A 24822-nucleotide genomic window follows, 5' to 3' on the forward strand; every position below is an offset into this window, starting at 1 on the left:
AAGGAAATGTTCCAGCATGTCTAATTTGTCCTCAGGGCTTCAGGTATCTCACCTAAATTAATTGAACCCTAACTTTAGTTTATCAACAAATGAGGTCAATATGTTCTCTTGTCCTCATCCAAGTCACTAATGGAAAGGTTGCCTGGGACAGGACCATGGACAGAGCCTATGGCACTCCACTGCAGACTAGCATCAGCTAGACCCCAATCCATTACTAGCACTTTTGACCATGAGGGTGTGACTTCTTATGGATTCATCTTATTCTAAGGGCTCATGGGAGGAATCTTCTATCCAGGTGTCTGGCTAACTCTTAAATCCAGAGGACTCAGCCAAGTAGTACACACCTTCTTTTCCCAGTAAACCAATATCATCAGCTTCTGTTGATCAAGACGTCTCCCTGGGTTGATGGGGCTGACATTAGCAGCTGGGATTAATATGTTTTCCCTTCTTCCATTTATTTGGAGAATCTCATTAAGGCAGGTTTCCTTCAGGAAATTGATGCTTTAATATTCTGCGTTGTCAGCTGAGGGCCTGAATTTTATTTCTTGAATAACATTTAATTAAACACTCAGGCTCCCTTTCCCTGATGCATCAGTGATTATGGCAGTGGACCCACCTCTGCTCCTGTTTGGAAAATCAGCAGAAAGCAAAGTTGGGGGCCAAAGCCCTGTCTAACAATAAAGTTTATGGCCTGTACCTCTGTTGTAATTAGTGCCCAGGGTCCTGCTGACACAGGCCATTTCAGGTGCCTTGATCAAAGCACAATTGCTTTGCAAATGCTCTTTCCTTGATTGTAACCTGCATTTTGAAAAGAGAGGCTCTGGAGGGAACTTTCCTAGAACAGGGTTTGACAAAGGAAGGCCTGCAGGCAGATCTGGCTCGCCACCCATTTTTGTAGAGTGGGTTGAAACACAGCCATGCCCACGTGTTTACATATTGTCTGTAACTACTTTCCTGTTGCAGCAGCAGAGGCCTAGATCCGGTGGCAGGAACTGTAAATAGTGGTGCAAAATGACGTATGGACAACCTGAAAACGTATTAGGCTGAGTGCTTGCTTTATGTTAGCCTTGATCTGATTCCAAGCATTCTTTCAACAAATATTTAGGAAGCAACTACAGTGAGCCAAACACAAGGTTGGAGATGAATGAAATGCCATGCAAGACAGGGAAGGCCCCAGCTTTATATGCCAGGAGAGAAAGAAAGACAATAAGGAAATGCCCACATAAATACACAAGCAAGAGAATTTCAGATAGCAGCAAACATCATGGAGATTAAAAAAAAAAGTAGTATGATAAAGCATGACATGTGTGTGTGTGTTTGGGTGTATGTGTTGGGGGGTGTTAGATAAGGTGATCATAGAGGGCTTCTCTGAGGAGGTGACACTTGAGCTGAGATGTGAATGATGGGCAGGAACCAGCAAGAGAAGGAGAATCTCCAGGCAGGAAAATCAACTAATGTGGAGGGCATGTAAGAATGAGGAACAGAAGGAGACCAGTGCAGCCGATGAGAAGGGAGCCTGGAGGAGCTGGGTCAGAGTGAGGTCGGAGAGGTGGGCAGGGTTACCATGTACAAGACAATAAGCAGCACTACCACACAGAAAATCAGGGTGATGCGGTGTGGGAAACCCTTCCCTCAAAGCTCTGGAGAGTTAATGGGAGACAAAAGGGCTTCGGTAGGTTCTGGGTGGACTTGTTAGGGCCTGACACACAAGTGTTCCCACTCCAACTAGCAAATGAGAATGGTGAACATGATGATGGGAATTTAGGAAGGAGAGAAAGAAATCTGCCATTAATTTCTTGAATAAAAAGACCAAACCTCAGACAGGGGATGTTTCTAGCTCAGTTCTCAGCACAAATCAGATCCCAACCCCCCAATCTCTTGTCCCATATTCTTTTCATCAAGTCTCTATTCCAGAGCCTGTGAATGCAAGAGGACACCACCAATAGGGCTTTTGTTCTCCCTTTGGGGATGTACATGGAGAAGATAATTTATCCTTTAAGGCAGTAATTTCTCCTATCTTATCTGCATAGGCCTATCAGAGTCAGCCAGGGAGCCTTTATAATGTAGCTGATGATACTTGAGACCTTTGCCTTGCCCAAGGCAGTTGAATCAAAATCTCTGAGGCTTGGGTAATGATATATTTTAAAAGCTCTCCAGATAATTACAACATGCAGTGGTTAAAGTAGCAAAGTTATGACAGTAAAATTGGGGCATGAATAATGTAGAAATTTTTATGCATGCTTCTCTTCTATCCTTCCTTCTTACTTTCCTCCATTTTCAGTCATTCAAAAATATTTATTGAGCACCTACTACAATGCCTGGCACCATGATAGATGCTGGGAATTTAGCTGTGAGTAAGACAGGCAAAGCTTTGACCTCATAGAGCTCACATTTTGTAGGGGAAAGGACATATCACACCGTTAAGTATATAATTAAGGACTGTGAAAGTCAAGATGCTCTGGAAACTATGAGGATGTCTAGGAGGAAGACTTGAGTAAACGGGTGGAGGGGAAGATTTCCTTGCGGGAATGAAACCGAGCTGAGGTTTGAAGGGTGAGTAGACGACACCAACTAAGTACTTGTGCCTCTACTGCAATGGGGCTTCCAACCTTGCGGCTAAGCACCTCTGGGCAACGTTATTTTCAACGGTAAGTTTATAATGAATCACCAATCATCAAGTCTAAAAGACCAATTTTTAGTTTCTCTTTCTTTTAGTTATAATTCTAGCTGTCACCCTGCCTGGAGGGGTGTGTGTCTGCAAGTGTATGTGTGTTTTGGGGTGGGGTTATCATCTCTGAGGGCATTTAGGGTGAAAATGAAGGCAATTATTATCCCTGGCATTTGAGCACTAAGGTACTAATTTAAAATTGGGGTTGGGGGAAGCGGATTTTTGTTCCATTTTGTTGGGGCAGAGGTTGAGCAACCCACGGTGACTTCCAATTACAGGCTTCTCGTTCCTTATTTGGATTGTTGATGGACAGTTTTCTCTTTTATCTATTTATAGAGACATTTCTATATCCATACATCAGAAAAGCAAGCAAGTATAATTCTGAAACATAGAGGACCTGTCACTAAAAAGATCTTTAGCTACTGTGTAATTCTCCTTCTCTACCATGGCTATGTAATCTGTTTCTTAAAAGGCTTATGTAGGTTTCAGTTTATTTTATTTAGCTTACAGTCAGAACTTATTAACATCATGAAAAACGTGAGCATCATCCATTACATTGTTGTCTCAGACAATATTTTGAGGATTTTTCTAAGACCTTTCTAGGATATTAGGTGAAGGGAGAACAGAGGATAGAAGAGCAGGCTAGATGAGTGATAATAGCATGAGCAAAGGCTCTGGGGCAAGAGAAAGCATGGCATGTTTAGAGAACAAAAAAAGAAGCCAGAGAGGCTGGAGCTCAGAGGGCAAAGGTGAGATGGTGCAGCATAAGGCTGGAGAGGAAAGTAGAAGCTGGGCCATATGTGGTCATGGTGAGGGATTTGGGTCTTTATCTTCAGAGCTGCTGAGCAAATTGTGTGATATAACAAGATCACGTCTGGTTTTTATAAAGTTCACCCAGGATGTGGAAGGGAGAATGGACTGATGGGAACAAAGATGCATGGGCACAGTTGGAAAGATGGAACTCATCTGCAGCTGTACTGACCTGCCTGCAAGAACGTACTTTCCCTCCTGGTAACAGTTAGTCTGTCTCTACATTCCTTCTCACCTTCTCAGGGACCCCTTACTATCTCCTCCTTTCTCTCTTCAATTTCTCTTCTCTCATATCTCAGCTCATGGCATATAAACATTATCAAATCACTTGGGAAAAAAAAAAGAATGGCTGAACCATATCAGGTGACTTGAAGGGATTTCCATGAGGCACAGTGTCGGGGATTGAATCACACCCACTATAAAAGGCATGTTCAAGTCCCTACCCCTGGTCTTGTGGGTATGAACCCATTTGTAAATAGGACCTGTGAAGCTATTTTTAGTTATGATGTGCTGAAACTGAATGAGGGAGAGCCTTAATCCAATATAGCTCAAGTCCATGACCACAAGAGCAGAAGCCATAGGAGAAGCAAGGAGCTGGAAATCAATGGAACCTGGAAAGGAAAGGAAAAGATGCTCCATGTTCATTGCTATGTGAGAGGAGAAACCAAGGAACCCCAAAGGTCATGGGCCAGCCAGAAGGTACTGAAATTGGGAAGAAGCAGGCCTTCTAGCTCCTGAAACCAAGAGCCAATAAACTCCTGTTGTTGACTCTACCCATTGTATGGTATTGTATTTAGAAACCAAGAGAAAAACACACATGGTTGAGTGTCAAAATGCAAAAGGGATAAAGCACACAATTAAGATTCCACCTTTACAAACCAATGTCCTCCTAAGCACATATATGTATGTGTTTGTGCATGCATGCACACACACATACACACATACATAAATGATATTCACAATATTAAGCAACCATTTACCAAGGTGTCCTGGGAGAGTGGTTGGGGTGGTTGTGGGAGAAATGCAAGGGAGGAAGTGGCTACTCACCAACTGGGTATGGATGTATTTCAATATTTGAATGACCAAGACAGTCCTATTGATAGTCTGGTGAAATTCTTACTTGGTTAAATGCCAGGTGAGAGGAAAAGGATAAGCTGAGAACTGAACTCCCAGACACAAAGAAACCAGAAATGGTTGGTTTGGAAAATTCTGAGTTTCCAGAAAACAAAGCCCCTGGAAAACAGTGTTCCATGTGAAGGCTTAACTGAACGTGGACCCAGTCAACCATTTCAGTGCAAGTCAGGATTGGAAATGCAGGAAGGATGTGGGGAAAGTTCTTTTATCTAATGGTTTGGACCCTGTGAACTACATGCAAGACCAACAAGGTTTTTGTGTAATTTGTGTAAATGGAACCACTGGCTGCCTGCATAAAAAGAGACAGGAAAGGGACTGTTGAAGAAAAAGTCACTTCAAGGGCAGAACCATGGAAGCTGAGATCTGGACCAAAGACATCTTCTCAGGTCAAGAGAACAATCCTGTCCATGTATGTGGAGAGGGTGAGTCTGCCTTCGCATTTGGAGAGGGCTGAGCCCATCCTGGCATTCACAGACAGCCTGACCACCAACTAGATGCTTGGAGAGGGTGGAGCCTTTATCCCAGTGCTGGGGAGAACATGGCTCTGGGCAAGCGCTTGGAAGGGGTGAACTGCTACTCTGACCTGGAGGACAGAACATCAATCCATAGATGACTCTTAGACTCATAGATGACTAATGGAGTATGCCCTGTTGGGTTTTGGAATTGTTGGAGACATGTGACACCTGTTTTCCTTCCAATTTTTCCTTATGGGAATGTTTATCCTATATCTGTCTTGCCATTGTATATTGGAAGCAGATAACTTATTCTCTAGGTTTCACAGTCCACAGACAAAGAGGAATATGTGTCCCAGGACAGACCATCCCCATAATCAATTTTGATGTGATTGTGTACTTAGTATGCTTACTGAAATGACATAAGGCTTTTAGGATGTTATGATGGAATGGATGTATTTTGCATGTAGAAAAAACATGCCTTTTGTGGTCCAGAGGATGGAGTGTGGTGGTTTGAAGCTGTTTGTACTCAATAAAAATTTGTTCATAAATTTAATCCATTCCTGTGGGTGTTAGCCCATTGTAAGTAGGACCTTTTGATGAGTTTACTTCAGTTAAGGTGTGGCCCATTCAATTTAGATGGGTCTTAATCTTATCACTGGAGTCTTTTATAAGTGGAGTGAAATTCAGACAGGCAGAAAGAAAGCCACCAGGAGTAAGAAGTTGAAGTCAGTGATACCTGGAAGAGAAAGGAGAGATCAGGAGAGACCACCATGTGACTTGCCATGTGACAAGCTAAGAACCAAGGATTACCAGCAGTCAGCTCCAGAATAAAAGAGTCTTCAGGGAGAAAGCTTTGCTTTGGTGATACCTTCATTTGGACTTTCTTTTAATCTCAAAACCATAACAAATAAATTCCCATCATTTAATCTGATCCATTTCACGGTATTTGCATGAGCAGCCTAGGAAACCAAAATACTGGCAAAGGAAGCTTTTCAAGTGACAATCTGACCATGTCCTTCTCTCTCTAAAATTTTAACTGGCTCTCCATTGTGATTTTCCTAAAGTCCAAACTCTTCTTCATGGCATCTAATGTCTTTTGTCAGCTAGCAGTGCCTGCCTTTCCAAATTTGCCTTTTATTGTTCTGGAGTTAATGTGACATCCTAGTTGAATAAACTATTCACACTTCTTAGGATGTGGTGTGCTATTTCCCCCTGCTACACCTCTGCTCAAATTGTCGTCTACCTTGGCTTGCTCTTCTACCAATGTTGGTCATCTACCACTCAGATATTTTCTCATTATTTAAGATTCATCTTGAGCATTTCCTCCTCCAGGAAGTCCTCCCTGAACCCTACTTACTTTGTCTTATATGACACCACTGGCCTTTGTGCTTCAGCCAGCCCAATGCATCTATTCCAAGTGGCCAAAGCATGTGGGAAAACTCGGTTCTGCTTGATCCACATCTGCTTCTCAGGACAGATAACTCTGGGAGTGTGCAAGAGTAGGGCCACAATCAAATGGACACTCACTCAAATCTCAGATATTTGCTTGCCTGCAGCAGTGGGGACCCAAGTTCGAGGTCAAGCATGGGAAAAGGTGGCTCAGGAATCCAGAAAGAGTGCCACCTCTAAGTAAGGAGGCACCATCTCACAGGGTAGTCCCATTGCTGACTTTTTGTGTGCAATCACTTGGGCCAATCACTTAACTTCTCTGGCCCAACTCTGCAGTGAAGGAGGTGGACATCACACTCTTGGTGGGCCCTTCCACATTTTTGGATATACACTTTAGGGAAGTGGCAGCAAATGAGTGTAGCAGTAACTGCTTGGCCAGAGGTGAACTGGATTAGAATCCTATCTCTGTGTGGCAGAAACAGAGGCATTGCACAGATGCCCCTTTTAGCGAAGGACTCACTGTGAAGCCTTGGGGAGTCTGCTTAGCAGCTAACTCATTCAGGATTTGCCTCGGCTTTCCAGAAGAGGGTATGGTCTTCTTGGAGTAGCCCCTGGTCTCAAGCAATGCAGTAGAAGTAAGACCTGGCCAGTTTCTGCCCAACTTTGGACTTCTCTAATGGACATCCTTTGCTCCAGTGTTTTCTCCTGGACTGGCACAATCATGTGACAGCTACCCCTGCCCTATCCTGTTTCCCTCCCATTAAGGGTTGAATTGTATCCCTCATAAAGTTATGTTCAAGTACTAATCCCCAGTATCTCAGTATGTCACCTTCTTTGGAAATAAGGTCAATACATATGAATTAGTTAAAATGCAGTTATATTGGAGCATGTAGGTCCTTAATCCAGTATGATTGGTGTCTTTATACATAGAGAAGACACACACACACACACACACACACACACACACAGACACACATACTACACACACAGACAGGGGGCACACAGCCATTTAAGACAGAAAACAGAGAATGGAGAGATATGGCCACAAGCCAAGGAAAGCCTGAGGCCACTGAAATCTGAAAGAAGCAAAGAAGCATCCTCTCTTAGAACTGGAGGAAGCATGGCCCTGCTGACACCCCAATTTTGGATTCCTGGCCTTCAGAACTGAGAGAATCAATTTCTGTTGTTTCACTTTGTCCAGTTTGCACACTTTGTTATGTCCTCCATGCCCTTTCCTTTCCCAGGGGTTACTCCCAATAAATTGTTTGCATTTCTAACTCTGTCTTGTCATCTGCTTCCCGGCTGCCTCCCTCTGCTGCTTCTTAACTGTGGCCTTGGCCTCAGGTACTTGGGCACTAAAGGCACCTGACAATCCCCATTTCAAGAGTATTGTGAGAAGTTCATGAGACAATGCGTGACATGTGATAACACAATGGGGGTGGACTTTGAAATACTCTATTAAAATGATAAATTCATTGGGCCCTAAGAAACCAGAGAAGCTTGTGTTGAAACCCCTTGCTAAGTTGTCACCCGTACTGGGATTTCCCATTGGCATTTCCTTTGCCATTTCCTTTGACATAGATCTTCTGCAATGTGGCTGTGCAAGCATGGACCCTGTTCTCCCTCACTGGAATCCAGGAGCAGAGCCCAGCAATGCCCAGTGACTGAGCACAATGATGAGGGAGGCAGGGGTGACGAGGGGGTAACACGGTGGGTAGCTGGGCTGATGAGCATGTTTGGGCTGATTTTTGAGGCTGTTCCCGGGAAGGATGGCTTCAATTCTGCCCTGGAAGTGTGGCCCAAGCCATACTGGTAATCCATCTCCTGGGCTGTCCAACATTTCACAGGTGCCTGCCTGGGCTGGGAGACAATTCATAAACTGTGTCTCTGCCTCCTGGTCTTGTTCCCCTATTGCTCTGGCATTCTGAGTGGCACGTGCATCAACTTGGAGACCTGGAACGGAGCCCATCTCTAACAGCACAGGTGAAGGCTGGGAGAGGGGGTGGGGAAGAGATAAGAGAACCTTGAACAAATGGGGACTCATGGAAAGAATCCTGTATCCCTGGTTCTAAAATTAACTGCATGATTCTGGGCCTGACCTTGGGAAGGTGGGTATATGTAAGGAAGGAGGGCAGACCAGGCATGGTTATTAGAATCTTAAAATTTCATAAGTTTGGAGGGTGTGAATCCATTCCAAGAAAAGATGCACATAAACCCTGAACTCCTTCCTGCCACAGGACCTTGTCCCAGCTACTCCCACTGTCTGGAAGGCCTCCTCTCACTCTTCGAGTGGTTTGCTTCCAGTCCCACCTCAGGTCTTATCTCACTTGTTACTACAGTAAGGTGACTCTGACCTTCTTGATTATTCTCTTGCTCAACACCCTGTTTTTTCCCTTAAAGCACAACTGTTTATATGCTTCCCTGCTAACTTGTCCTCTGGACTCAGGTAGAAGTTGTGTCTGTTTCCTTCCAGTATATCCCTGGAGTCTAGCATGGTCTGGGGTCTGGCAAAGGTTAGGAACTCAATCCATAGTTATTGAATGGATTTTGGATGGATGGATAGATGGATAGATGGATGGATGGATGGATGGATGGAGGTCCAAACAACTGGCCCTGCACATGTTCCAATGAAAAGCATGAGAATGACCTCTCTGTCCTGGAACGATAACCCCTTCCACAGCCTCACAGTGCAAACCTAGTCTTTGTGGTTGTTTGTGCTGGTTGCACTGTCTGTTTTTATGCTGCCTCCCATCCCCTCCCACTTTTCAGGAAACTGTTCCCTTCTTGTGCCTCCCCTGCCTGGCATGACCTGACACAGGACTGGGCACCTGGAAGCCTTCCAAAAGGACTTCATAAGACCCTCCAGAAATCTGTTCAAACTATAGGAGGAGATCTTCAATAATACTAAGATTGCATTTCCCTTCAGCCTGGGGGACCGGGGGATTAAAGTCAGATTTAATTTGATTTTAGACAAATAAAATACTGTGATATTTATTGCCCACATGAGTTGCTGGAGAAAAATTCTGACATGCGATGTGATTTTCATGAGAGCAAGAGGGAGGCAGAGCTGCCTAGCAACAGTTGTGCAGGTTGTCTTTCACAAGGGTTCCCAGTTTAGAGCACCCTGCTTCAACCCAGGGGAGGGGAATCCTTTTGCTGCTTATACAGTATCAGCACTGATCCTTCAAGCTGTGTGCCTGTGCTTCAACTAGGGGAGCCCTTTTCTATTTCAGCACATGCTGTATGTTCGGACACCAGCCCTCGTTGGGGAAAGAATTGGATAGATCAGATAAACATAGATGATGGAAGTGAGCCAAGCAGCTGTGGCCAAGTGCTCAAGACATGAGATGAAGGTTACCTGGATGAGCGCAGAGACCACAGAGATGAAAAGAAGAGTCTGGTGTTGTGGTTAGAGGGGTCTTAGCCTCGAAATAGTCAGACATGGCGAACAAAATGAGTTTTGCCTTGCTTCTCATGATTCCTTTAATCTATTGGCTTCAAAAGCACTAATGGGTTTCCATATTATAGCTTTTCAACAAAGCAGATGTACTGCACCATCATCAAATCTGTCAACTGGAGTGCCCCAGGAGAGGATACAGGATTCATTCATTCACTCATTCCTTTAATAAATACTTACTGAGCACCTCCTATATACTAATTTCTATTTTAGGTGGGGAGACATCAATGAACAATTCAGACAAAACCACTGCATTTGTGCAGTTTATATTCCAGGCTAGGGAGATAAACATAAAACATAAGAAAATTATATAATATAACAAAAGATGATGAGTGCTTCGGAAAAATAAAGCAAGGTAAAGAGATTTAGGAGTGTGGCAGAGAAGGAGCAGTTGCAATCTAAGTGGGCTGGTAGTCATGAACTTCATTGAGTTGATACATGTATGAAAGCTTAAAGGAGACAAGAGTGTAAGCCATGGAGGAATCTGGAGTAAGAGTCTTCCAGGCAGAAGGAACAGCCAGTGCAAAGGTACTGAGACAAGCGAGAGTCTGGCACATACAATTTTCCCAGTGCTCATTACACTCATTACCATTTTCTAATTTATGTATGCTTCTCAAAATGATGCTTATTTACTCCCCATGCTCACTTCCATGCACCAGGAGAACACTGGAAGTTTCAGTATAAACAAGGTTCACTTTGTTAGATTCTTGATTTTATGGAAAAAATTTTAATATTAAAAAGTAAAATGCAAATGTCACACTAACTTTTAAGAAAAAACATGAGGCTTACAAGAAATATCATGTTCATAGCAGATCCCTTTAAATTTCTTTCCAGAACTCTTATCTTGGGGGGCATGGGATAGTTCTCCTCTGCTATTTTGGGTACCTGGGTTGGAAGGAATGAGATTCTGAGGTTTACACATCTCTCTTCCAGGCTGTGATCACAGTCTGCATATTTTTCAGATTATTATGGCCAGAACTGGGCATCTTGCTGGCATGTACAGCATAGTTGATAAAGGGAAATCCCTTTTCTGGCTTCTTCCTTCTCATGAGCTACCCTTAGTCCTCTGAGACATGAACTGGGATCTCTCAGTATAAAGGTTTCACTGACATACATAGTGTGTATGTAGGTACCAGGCAGGCAAGAAAAGTAAGTGAAGTGGGATAGAGTGTGCTACAACAAAGAATGGTGAGGGCTGTGCAAACCGGAGAGCACATTGGTCTGTGTAAAGGGAGGAGCTGCTGCTTACCTCCAGGAAGACATCTGGGACCACATTTTCCAATTCTTCTGATTTTAATAAAAGTGAAGAATCCATATTTTCACGTGATTTTTAACTATATAATAGTTAAGCTATATTAACCATGCTAAACTATATTAAAAATGTCAGTGGGCCAAATATAGTGGAAGGGAACCTGCAGATACATCACCAGAGATCCAGAGCAGAGAGAACAACCCTCCACTGTCCTGAGCAGTTGAGCTTTGAGCAAGGTCTAGCAATGTATGGTCTTTTAAGTCCTCAGGCCAGAGACAGACTGAGCAGATCTCACTTATTTGCAAGTTTTACCACCTTCTAGAGTGAGTGAGTTCATTCTGGAGAGACTTGGTAGTCTTTCCAGCTGAAAATTCCTGGTTTCATACTTAAGAATTTATTCTGGGGAGTACATGTTGGAATTACGTCTTCTCTAGTCTCTATTTATAGGAGTAAAACAGAATTTAATCTAAAAAAGGGACTTCTTTGGCTCAGAAAAATAAAACATTTGGAGTGTCTGGATTCAGGTACAGCTAGATCTAAATGTTCAAATCCTGTCCTCAGGAGTCTGTCCTTTGACACTGCTTTCCTCTATCTTCACTTCTGTGTCAGGCAAGCTTTCACCACAAAGCACCAAGTTGGTTCTCTGCTATGGCAGGTTTATAGCCTACCAGCTTTGCAACCTGCATAGAAACAGAGTGCATATTTTTGGGGAGCCCGAGCAAAGTTTCTGGCTTGGCTCCAATGGAGCTGGCTTTGGTTACCTGCCCACATTTAGAGACTGGCCTGAGTTCAACCTTTCCAGAACCACATGGACTGAGAGCGAGTGAGGGAGCCCCTAAATAAAAATTAGGACAGTATTTCCAGTAGACATGAAGAGATGGATGCTGGGGAGGCAAAAACTATAGATTCTCACTGGAGTCTTCAGACACTGGTGAAGAATTTTCAACTTTTCTTCCTTACCTTCTTGCCTTCTCCTGCCATCCATCTCTGTGGCCTTTGGTGAAGAGATGGCGAGCAGATACCTCCTGTCTCAGCAGATACCTCCTGTCTCAGCAGATACCTCCTGTCTCAGCAGATATATTGATTGCCTGTCAGATCCCTTTAAGCTTCGACCCTCACATTTCATTCACATGGCATGTTGGAACCTGGTGCCCAAGCTTCCCACCCCATGCTTCCACCCTGCCCATGCCCTTCTGTGTTCCAGCAATCACTATCCTGGTCTCTTTTCTGCAAGAGATGAGCTGTCTCATGTTTGTGATTTTCATCTGACTAGGGCTTGCTGAGCTTTTATTCTTTTTACCACTTTTCTGCCTCATAACTCCCAATTCCCTAGTAAAATTCTGAGAAAGATCGCCTTTTGCCACTTTCCAGCCATTTCCTGTCTTGTCTTGGGATCTGAGATGTTGCCTTGTCCAACACTTAGAGGATGATGCCACAATCTTCTCAGGCACTCAGAGTGGGTACATACAGGCAAGAACTCTTTGAAGCCAATGTGCTGGCTGGGCCAGACAGGGGTGAGCAGAGAGGCCAGATATTATATGGCTGGAAAGTCACGCACAGAGAATGGAAACCCAAGCAGAGTCCAGTGGACTCTCTGAGTTGAAGGATTTGGGAATCCAGGTAGACCAAAGAAACTTAAGTTCACAGGGCAGAGTACTGGAGGGTTAAGGAGAGAGGGGGCTACGAGAAAGTGACAGAGAGAGGGCAGGAAGGAGAATGGAAGAGAGAGAGTGAGAGTGAGCAAGCTTTGCAGGGGGCTCCCCTCAAGTCTTCAGCTGAGTATTGATCAGCACATGAGTGTGAGGAAGTAAGAACCACGTGAGAGAATGAGAAGGAAGAGTCCCTGGAGTTCCTGCAGGGCTAGGAACAGTTCCTGTTTCCAATAACCAGAGTGGAAAAACCTCATAATAATCATGGATCATTGGGGAGGACACTTTCAGAAGGAGTACTCAGTAGTCCTGCTTAAGAAAATTTAAAAGCAAGACCTAAAAGGATCAAACTGTTTTCAAGTAACTTTACTGAATCCCAGATCAAAGCTCAAGAAAATTTATAGAAATACAAAAGTACCCAGTACCCAACAAGGTAAAATCTACAATGCCTGGCATCCAACAGAAATTACAGGAATGCGAAGATGATGGAAAATAGGATCCATAGTGAGGGGAAATAGTCAATCAATTAAAACATACTCAAAAATGACACAGATGGTGGAATTAGTAGAGAAGGACATTAGGAGTTATAACAATTGTATTCCAAATGTTCAAGAATCTAGAAGAAAGATTATATTAAATAAAGATATATAAGATACAAAAGACTGTGGTTGCCAGATAAAATGTTGGATACTCAGTTTAATTTGAATTTCAGATAAACAGTGAGTATTTTTACTATATGTATGTCCTAAATATTGAAACGAACATATATATATATGCTAAAATAAACTCACTATTTATCTTAAATTGAAATTTAACTGGGTGCCACATATTTTTGTTTGCTAAATCTGCCAAATTAAAACACAAAAAAGCAAACTGAACTCCTGGAGATAAAAATTACACTGTTGTGCTAAAAAAAAAAAAAGCACAAAACAGCCTCACATTGAATGGAGTTAAGAGAAAATTAGGTATTACAGAAGAAAAGATTAATGAACTTGAAAAGAGCAAAAAATGCTATCCAAAATGAAACACAGATAGAAAAAGACTGAAAAAAATCAATAAATGGAGAACAGCAGTCAGTTGTACATTTAACTGGCATGCCCAAAGGACAACAGAAAAATATTTGAAGAAATAATGGATAGAAATTTTTCAAAATCTGATGAAGTTTAGGAATAAAAAAAGTGACATCACTACAGATTCTAGGGATATTTAAAGAATAGTAAGAGAATATTATGAACAACTTTAGGTTAATATATTTGACAACTTAGATGAAATGGAAAATATTCCTTGAAAACATTACCAAGTTTCACTTAGGTAAAAAGACATTTCATAAAGATATCTCTTAAAAGAATTGAATTTGTATTTAAGACAAAGAAAACTCCAGGCCAAGACGATTTCACTGGTAAATTTTATCAAACATTTAAGGAAGAAATCATTCTAATTCTATAAATCTCTTCCAGAAATAAGAGCAGGGAACACTTTGCAATTCTTTCTATGAGGTCAACTTTACCCTGATACCAAAACCAGACAACATCATTCATTACATGAAAAGAAAACTGTATACCAATATCTTTCATGAAAGATCTGTACACTGAAAAAGAGAAAACATTGTTGGAAGAAATGAAATAATATTTCTCTAAATAGAGAGTGATGCTGCATTTGAACATCAAAAGACTCAGTATTTCTAAAATGTTAATTCTCCCAAAATTGACTTATAGATTCAAGGCAACCCCAGTAAAATCCCAGGAAGCTTTCTTTGTAAAAACATCCAAGCAGATGCTAAAATTACAAAGAAATGAAAGTGACTTAGAAAAGCTAAAATAACTTTGAAAAAGAACAAAATCAGAGAACTCACATTATTTAGTTTTAATTCTTACAAAACTTTCATAATCGAGACAATGTGGTATTGGCATAAATATAGACAAATAGATAAATGAAACAAAAAGTCCAGAAATAGCTGCACACATAATTGACCAATTGATTTTTGAACAGTAATACAGTAAAAAAAAGTTTGCCTTTTCAAAAATGGCACTGGAACAATTCGATATATGAACTTCAATCCATAATCCTCACCTTAGGCAAAAAGTAACTAAAAACTAATCAAATGCTTAAATGCAAAACCTGAAACTATATATAGAAGAGAATCTTCATTATCTTGTGTTAAGCAAGATTTCTTAGCAATGACATAAGCACTATCCCTAAATGAAAATAATCAGTAAATGTAATTTCTAAAAATCTAAAACTTCTGCTCTTTGAAAGACATTGTTGAGAAAATGAAAAGGCAAGCCACCAACGGGGAGAAAATATTTACAAATCACATATCTGAAAAGGGACTTGACCTAGTATATACATAGAACTCTCAAAAGTCAAAAATAAGAAAAATAAACCAATAAAGTGAGCAAAATAGACACTGTCAAAGAAGATATATAAATAGAAAATGAGCAATGACAATATGTACACCACTCGTCATTGGGGAAATGCAAATGTCTAAATTTGAAAAGACTGCTCATACCAAATACTAGTAAGGATAAGGAGCAGCCGGAACTCTCATACACTGGTGGTAACAATGCAAAATGGTACAATGCAAAATGGTACAATCACTTTGGAAAAACATTTTGGCATATTTGTCAAAAGTTAAACATACCCTTATCTTATTACTCAGATTTTCTATTCCTACAAATTTATCAAGAGAAATTAAAGAATATGTCCACACCCAGGCTTGTGTACAAATGTTCATAGCATCTTTATTTGTTATGGCAATAAACTGGAAACAACCTAAATGCCCACCATCATATGAATGGATAACACATTGTGAAATATTCATGCAATTAAATACTCTTTAGTGATAAAGAGGAATGGACCATTTATACATGTGCATGTGGAAAATTAATGCAATAATGTGGATAATTATAAAAACAATTGTGTTGACTGAAAAAAAAGCAGGCAACAAGAGTTCATATCGGATGATTCCATTTTCATAAAATTCTTGAAAATATAAGCTACAGTGACAGAAAACAAATCTGTGATTGTCTGGTGTTTGATTGAATGAGGCATAACAAAGGGGCATGAAGAAACTTTTGGAGGTGTTTGATATGTTCATTATCTTGATTTAGGATTATGCTTCACAGCGGTATACATATGCCAAATTTATGAGCTTGTGCACTTTAAATATGTACAGTTTTAAATATGTACAGTTTGTTGTATATCAATTACATCCTAACAATATACATATATTTTATTATATATATAGTTGTTAAACAATACATATATATTTAAAAACAACAGTGCTCAGAAGCTTTGACCCAGCAATGTCTTGTATGCAGGGACTTGTGTGCAAAGTTATCTTCTTCAGGGCAGTGCAACGGTGGCTCAGTGGCAGAACCCTAGCCTGCCATGCCAGAGACCCGGGTTTGATTCTCGGAGCCTGCCCATGCCCCCCCAAAAAACAGAGACATCCACTTCAACATTGTTTGTGATGTCAAAATATTGAAAACCATGTGAATGTCATAACAACATCAAAATTTATTAACAATGAACATGTTAAAATAATGAAAAGTATACCCATAAAATGGGTTACCATGTATAAAATTAAAAGTTCTTTATGTACTGAAGTAGGGTAATCTCCAAGATAAATAGTTAGGGAAAACAGTAAAGGTGAATAAGAGTATGTACAATCTATTACCAAGTTTTAAACAAAAAAAGATGGAAGTTCTATATTACGTATTTGTACAGATGTGTAACATTTCTGAAGGAATGCCCAAGAGATTAGTCATTGTGGTTATTCCCGGGGGAGGGGCGGGTTGAGGAACTGGGGTTTAGGGGTAGATGGGAAACACATCTGACAGCATATGGCTTTGAAACATTGATATTTTTACTTTGTATGTATATATATCATCAATTTTTTAAAGCACAAAATATCAAAATCATAAAAGTTAATAAAATGACTCTCTAAGTTAAAATTCTCTGGGTTTGTTGTCATGTTTTCAGTTCATTTTAGCTGAGGCTTTGGCGTCTGCATTAGCCAGGGTAGGCTTGACTGTATTGTAGTAATAAATAGACTTAAACGTGGAATGGATCAATGTAATATAAGTGTATTTATCATTTACATAACTGTCTTTGTTGAATATTCAGATCAGCATGGCAGATTTTCTGATTTTCTGCACAGAATCACTGAGAGACTCAGATTCCTTCTATCTCATGGTCTTTCCCTCCTTTAGGGTCTTTTAACGGGTTTAAGAATTCAGCACGGGAGGGGAAACAGCACAGAGGGAGGCTTTATGGACCAGGCTTGGAAGTGGCATATGTCACTTCTGCTCTCATTCTATTGGCTATAACTTATCACATGACTACAACAACTGCAAAGGAGTCTGGGAAGTGTAGTACAGCCATACGCCTAAGAGGAAAGAAGAATGCATTTTGTGAACAGGAACAATGTCTAAAATTCGTAGTTCATGATCAGCACTAAAAATTGTACATTGAATGCAAAGGCTATAGCATTCTCAGGAATGAATGCATCTGCTTTCTGTTGCCAGATTTCTGACGACCATGTGGGCAGATTGTGAATGGAAGCTGAGAGGGCATGCGCTGGAATGCAGGAGACCTGGGTTCGAATCCCCATTGTGATTCTCTGAGTTTTGCTTCTTCATCTGTAAATTGGGATGATGAAATTTGTTTCCCTAGAAGGGTTTAGGCTGTACCTTAGTAGTTCAATTTTAGAAAAACCAATGTCTCCATGTCGTAAGTGGGGATAGAGAAAAACCAAAGAAATGGGGAGAAACTAATGGAGCAAAGAGTTGGAGGAGGGAATCTTATATATATATTTTTGAGCATTTACCATAAGCAAGAGATTCACTTAATTACTTTATATATTAGTTCTTTTAATTTTCATGAAAATATTTTAAGATGTCACTATTATGAGCTCCATTTTGAGGATGAGGAAACTGAATATAGAGTGGTAAAGTGACTTGTCCCAGGGTTACACGACTAGTATATGATTGGGCTGGGTCAGAATCCAGATATTTGTCATTCCAAAGCCTGTCCTCCTAGCCAGTAAAATGCAGTCCTGAGGTTTTCCAGTAAATCCACTTATTTGCCAGAGCTTTGGATCATAATCCCCATTCTGCACATAAACACATCAGCCTGGAGAAGTAGAGGGTTTTCCTGCTGTTGATTTAATATTTTGGAGGAAATAAGTTTATGGCCCAATATATTTCCCCCAGTTAAATGTTACAGCTTCTTTTAGCTTCACATTTGGCTTAACATCGCTTTATGGTTGGTTTAAAGTTTCTGCAGTGGGTTTGGCTGGGGGTTCCCAGAGGCAACATGCTTCCCACTTCTTTATGACCCTCCTCAAATCAAGCCTAAATGTTATTGACTTATCTGGATTAGGTAGAAATTTAATTCTAATGCATGTAAACAGAGAGCTCAACCACACTGACTGAATAAAAGAGGTTACTTTTTCTTAAGTCACAAGAAACCTGAAGGGAATGGGTCCAGGACTTATCCATCTTGCCTATGACATCATCAATTTCTCAGGCTTTTTCTTTCCTCTCTACCATTCCTAGCATGTGAAATACTGCTTCCTGGCCTCAGAATGCACCTCCTTGGCCTGGCATCCAAGTTCTAGGCAAAATGAAAGGCAAAGCATGAAGGGAAAAGGACAAAACTTGACTCTACCCAAGTCCAGACCCAGAACTGAGGGTTCATTAGTGAGCTAATGACTTCTTATGTTTAATTAGCCCGACTGGATTACATGGTCACCTTTATCTGCAGAGGAGTTTGGAAAGTATTTTTAAATGCACATTTTGCCAACTGGAACATAATTAGGCTTCTTTTAGTAATATACAGTGCAGATATTGGAGTAGGAAACTATTGGAGTCTGATTGTCAGAATCTTCTAAACATCTTTTAGATGTGTCCATTTCCCTTTATTTGTACTGACACTCCAGGCTATTATTATTTCCCTCATGGACTCTGAAATAACCTGCTATTTGGCATTTCCACATTCCCTCTTGGCAGCTCCTCCCCACCTTCACCCCCGATCTATTTTCTATACTGTGGTCAGAGAGATTTTATACAGCATAAATCTGACTATGTCACTTCCTGGCAGGATAACGTATTGAGTTAGTACTATGTATTTTATTTTTGCTGCTGTTAAAGTAAAAATCAGAAATAGCTGCTTCCTTTCTCTGTAAAATGATGTGCAAGCAGGGTACTAAATGACTCTCGGCAACCTGGGGCTTCTTTTACCCCAGAGCAGAGTTGATTCAATTCCAGGGCAGGGATGCTTGGTGAAGGGGAAGCAGAGGTGGCCTGAGCTGGAAGAGCATTTCCCAAGACCAGGGTGAGGACAGGCTTTGGGGTTCTGCTACTTCAGTTCTTCAATTCCTTGCAGTGTCCTTGGAAAGTTCAGATGTGGCAGAATTGCAACAGGGTGCATCTAGGGCCACAGAACTCAGGTGCCAGATACTTAGCCTTGGGGAAGACCCTGTGCTTTGAGCGTAGGATACCAATGTTCACATGTACCTTCAAAGGACCAAAGCATTCAAAAGTGACATATACCAGGTAAGGGAATCCTCGTAGGCAGGTGATCTGTGTATTTTCTGAGAGCCCTGCACTTGGTAAGGTGCTATGCTCAGTTTAATACTCTGTTGTCACCATCTTAAAATCCTCAGTAATTTTTGAACAAGAGCCTCACATTTTCACTTTTCACCAGGCCCTACAAAGTATGGTCCTGATGTCAGGTGACAAGTATAATCCAGAAACCTGGACTTGTGAGATCCTGGGAAGGGTTGAAGAAGTGAACCCTAATAATCACAGGTTGAGTTTCTTCCCAGTCTAGGGGTTCAGATGCAGATTTATTGTTATTACAGGGACACAAAGAAAGTAGTGTGACATTTCTTGTACTCCACTATTGTGGAGTACACAACTGTACTCACACCTATACTCTTTCAGAGGTCCCTCATTATGCTCAGGACACACTCTAATGTCATAACTCAGTCTCTGAGCTGTTTAGCCCTGCCGCCTTTGCCAGCACCATCATCTGTCTTTTCTTTTTGTTATTTGTCTCCTACCTGTACTGGATACCCATTACTTCCTGGGACATGTCTCTGTCTCTCTCTCTTTGAATCTGGCTCTTCATCTTACTAGCTGTGTGATCATAGGCAGATTACTTCACTTCTCTGCGCCTCAATGTTTCACCTGTAAAATGGAAGGAGGGACAGCAGTAGCATTTGTCATACTTTGTTATGAAGATAAAATGAGGTAATATATGCAATGTGCTTAGAAACGTGCCTGGCACAGAGGCAGCACTTTGAAAGCATTTGCCAATTTTTTGTTTATTAGTTCCTGTTCTTTTCTTTGGGGCTAGCATTCAGCATAGCTTGGTAGATGATCAACAAGAATTTATTGGATTGAATTGTGTGCCTGCTTCAATCGGTAAGGTGACCCAAAATCCGTCTCTGTTACTCAGAGAAAAATCTTACTTCTCTGCCATTATCCACATTTGCAGAGGGGTTCAAAGACCACGTCATTCCTTTTCAAGTGTACTCTGATTGCCCTGGAGCCTTCAAGGTTTGTTTGAGCCTCTTTGGCTATTAACTCTACTATGGCTTGATGACTCAGCTCCAGTCATTGGGCTGTTCTACTTATTTCTTATGAAACAAGCCTCACATTATATTCTCACTGGAAGTTCCTTTTCCTAAATTTCTTTTTCCTCTGATTAATATTCTCCACTATGCCAACAGTTCTCTTTTCACCTATGGTGACTTTGAATGCCATAGTTCTGTCCTAAGATTCCAACTTTCTCCATTCTTTTAAGCCAGCCGAAGATATCCCCATAAGCACACATATCACTTTGTACCTCTGATATGTAAGGGGCATGTGCCACCCATTTGGGGCTAATTTCTCACTGTTACTCTGGTCCTCTCTCTGATGCCCTTTAGAGAGGACACCAGGAGAATGGGGCAGGGTATGGTCCAGTCAAATGCATACACTTGATTCCCATAGTTCACCATATTTCTTGCTTTAAGCTTCCCTCTCGACTATGGTGAGCTGGGCTGGGCAAATGACACAATTCTTACCTAGACTGCCAAAGAATAAAAAGATACAGGTGGCACTTCCTTGCTAGAAATGTGGCAGTTCTGTACAGAGGAGGACCACTAAGTGTCCATGCGTTACTATTTTCAAAGCCTAGCCAAATTCCATTTGAATCAACACCTCCCCCCAGTCTCAACTCTTGCTTCAGGTAGAATTCCATCCTGGGTCATATATACTGGGTGGGGCATATATACTGGACCTAGGCCAATCAAGGTGTCTTATTTCCCTTGCCACAGTCATTGGCTCAGAAATGTGCACGTGGTCCGATCAGAGCTAAGGAAATGGAAGGAGTCTTTTCCTGATAAACTTTAGGAGGCTCTTTTCAGGCTCCTATTGAGCTCCAGAGTGGCAAAGCAAAGAGTGGTGGCAGTTGTATGTCTTCTCTCTCCTCTTATCTTCTATTCTTCTGCCATTGCTTCCAATTGGACGAACCAAGAGGCAAGGGAGTGTGGATAAAGCAGTTCCAGGAGTCTATACAAAGCTGCTGTTGTCTATGTCTCATAATAGAGGCAGTGTGCTCATTGTAAGGGAAGCTGAAAGATGAGCAGAGGAGATATACATCCTGGAAACAAAATCTGCACCCTTATTTCCTTACAGGAAGCCCAGTGGGAGGGAGCCAAGCGTGCCCTAAACAGGATTTCCAGGAAAAGGTAGGTTACATTTCGTTCACTCTGGTTGAGTCACGTGCACGTCTCTGAACCGCAATTACTGTGGCTAGGAAATCAGATGCTTTGATTTGCTTCTAGAACCAGCCTTACAGGGACATTTTGAGTTTACAAGACAATAAATTATATATATATATGTATATATATATATACATATATATATATATATATTTTTTTTTTTTTACATGGGCAGGCATCGGGAATCAAACCCGGGTCCTCGGGCACAGCAGGCAAGCGTTCTTGCCTGCTGAGCCACCGTGGCCCGCCCAATAAATTATATTTTTGTTAAAGCTGGTTTATGTTGTTTTTCTATTATTTGCAACCAGTAGGGTTCTGGTTGCTTCACTTGGAATTCAGGTCTTAGAAGTTCTACTTATTTCCAATGAACCCCATAAAAAATGGCAATTTCCTCTCTGCTGGCTCTGAATAAGATTCACCCCACAAAGAGGTCAAAGATAAGGTTAGTATCCATACCTCCCTCTAAAGATCCTTCAGGAAAGGCAGGTAGTGGCATGAATTTCTCTCCTCTAAGCTCTGAACAACCTATTCTTATGAACATTGCTTCTCCCTCCTTTTACCATTTAATGGGATGTATTTTAAAAGATTTAAAACATTTAAGTAAGTTAATTTCAAAAAGAACAGAGAAGTTTTCAAAACTGCCTGTCAGTAAATTTAAAATACAATAAATAATTTAGGGCCCAATTTCCCCTCCACAATGAAGAATTAAGAAGCTTCAGTCTCTCAAATATTCTCTTAAAAAGCTACAATTCTCCCTCTCTTTTCCCTGGCCTCAGACCCTGGCAGGACAGTAACCCTTTAGAGTCTGAGTTAAGCCAATAATCATGCTTTGGCAGCTGAAATTACTTTCCAGTATGAAATGATTCTTTTTAATTGGGATTATTTTCTGGGATATTCAGTAGTCCAAGTTTCTCCTTTGTGAACAGAAAGGGATAAGATATGTATGGCCATTTTGAAGATGCTAAAACAGACTTAGTAAGGTTAAGTGAATTTACTGGGCATGAGAAATTATCTGAATTCTTGTCTCCTAGCAATTAGGTTTCTTTTTTCTGAAGCTATGAGATCTGGTCTCATTCTAAAGGGCTTTAACAGACAGGGTAATGAATGCAGAGATGCAAATGAAGGGGCTTTTACACAGGTGCATGCAGGGTTAAAAGGGCTAGCAAGGGATGTCTAAGCAACCAGAGACTTGCTGCAGGGAGAAGCCAGTAGCATCCTTAGAGATTAAAAAAAACAAAAAAACAAAAAAACAACTTATTGGGCTTTGTTTCCTTTTGGTTTTGTGATTACTAGATTGAGAATTTATCTCCAGTAGGGCTCTATTGATGAGAATTTTATGTGGTCTGGTATGGTGGTATATCTCCCCTGAAGGGTATTATTTTAATTTTTTTCAGGTCCGTAGGGTGAGGCGCAAGCTGGTTCAAGGGAGAGGAAGTAGTGTTAAGACAACACAGAAGGAGCTGGAATGAGGAGGAGTCATCTAGTGTTGGTAGGTATAGAAGGAGGAGAGGAGTTCCATGACTTCACTTGTCTCTTCTTCCATCCCCAGACACTGGCCAGTAACCCTCACTGGCCAAACTCAACTGGAAGGCAGAAGGCAAGACAGCCTGGGTGAGGCAGTCTGCAGGGTACAGACTCCCAGGCCATAGAGCAAGGCAGGGAAGTGTGAAGAAAGGAGCAGAGGGGACCGGGAAGCCAATGGCTAGCACAGTGGTCTTTCCTTTTTCATGCTTAAAAATTGTTACTCTCTTACCAACTCAACTGAGATGGATTGGATTTGCCACTTTTGTAAAACATTGTTTTATTTTTGCCCATATATTCTTAGCAAATGGCTCATTCTCAAACCAATCTTACATAAGCCCATATAAATAGACTTATTCTGGTTGTGCTTCTCCTCTGTTCTACTTTAGAGTCCCCAGGTTCCGAAGGACATTGATACAGTACCTACTGTGATCCACAGGTCAATCCAGGTTAATATAATCCCTATTTTACAAATGAGAAAATCAAGGTTAGAGAGTGTGAGAGACTTCAGCTAGTGAGTGGAAGAAGGAGTAGAAACAGGTCTCTTGTTGGATAGCAAAAATGTGTACCTTTTCATGAAGCAGGAAGGGGATAAATAAGGAAAAGAGAAAGAACCAAAGGAAGATAATGCTTTTGGCCTATTCTTCCTTTGAGAGCTGACACAACCCTCACGTCCTTTCTCATCCAGTAGAGTTCCAACTGTGTCCTGAAGAGCTTTTGGCTGCCTGGGAGGTGCCCCTCACCTTCCCACTTAAGTAGCTGTACTTTTATGTGATATAAACCTTGGAATGTTATGTCACATCTACAAAAATTTTTATTGCATAGATCTAATAATCTGGAGTTGTTGAGCATATAATTTTGATGATTCTGATGTTTACAAACTTTTGCTTATTGGGCTTTGTTTCCCTTTAATTTTGTGGTTGTTGGATTGAGAATTTATCTTCAGTAGGGCTTTACTGATGGGAATCCTATGTGGTCTGGCATGGTGGTATATCTCCCCTTATATCATGAAACCAGGAAAGAGGCTCTGCAAGAGCCTCCAGGAATATCACGTGGAAACAGGACTGGAGAGTGTAGCCAGGAACGAAGCTGCAAGCCTCCAGGAATGTTATATGGAAACAGAAAGAACTGGGATTGAGGTTTCAAAGTTTCAGGAAGTAGGTTTTATTAGTCTCTGGTCATAGGGCTCAGCCCACAAGCCTTTGAAAGTCTGAGCCCTGACCAGAGCTTGATACGTTTTATGGACAGAATGGCTGCTAGCCTTGTCCTACTATGGTAACTGGCTAAAATTGAGGGAGGTGATTGGCTGCTGGTAGCCAGAACCAGGAAGGGCTGTGAAAGCTAAGTTTAAAGGAGAGGATGAGTGGTTACAGGGGGAGGGGCCTGCATGCTGCCAGGGGGTTGCTTGCTACACCCTGAACAGTATTATTTTTAATTTTTTCAAGTTAGCAGCAATCTGGGACTGGCTTTTATTTTAATTGATCAGAATGGGAGTCTAGAGCAAATTCACACCCCAAACCTGTATGAGGGACAGGACATGAGGACTATGTTTTCCAGTGCAAATGGGTCACTCTATTCTGGTTTGCTTTTTCCCTGAGATGTCCTTTGAGTTTCCCTGTTTTGGGCATATGTGTATGGTCCAGTTTTCTTCCTTCCTGCACTCAGAGTTTCATCTCCTAAAGCTTTAGTCCTCCTAAAGACATCAAACCCA

General features: G+C 41.3%; 1 long non-coding RNA gene across 4 annotated transcripts in view; it reads left to right on the top strand.

Moving 5' to 3' along the window:
* The window catches only part of LOC143667340 (uncharacterized), a 172636-nt gene that overhangs the window by 120227 nt on the left and 27587 nt on the right, over nucleotides 1–24822 (top strand). For all 4 annotated transcript variants that reach the window (XR_013167995.1, XR_013167998.1, XR_013167997.1 and 1 more), the window contains exons 3-4: nucleotides 21505–21557; nucleotides 22985–23079. This is a non-coding gene — a long non-coding RNA (uncharacterized LOC143667340). The remainder of the gene's footprint in view (nucleotides 1–21504; nucleotides 21558–22984; nucleotides 23080–24822) is intronic.

Source organism: Tamandua tetradactyla, chromosome 23, assembly GCF_023851605.1.
Source record: "Tamandua tetradactyla isolate mTamTet1 chromosome 23, mTamTet1.pri, whole genome shotgun sequence".
Classification (NCBI taxonomy): domain Eukaryota; kingdom Metazoa; phylum Chordata; class Mammalia; order Pilosa; family Myrmecophagidae; genus Tamandua; species Tamandua tetradactyla.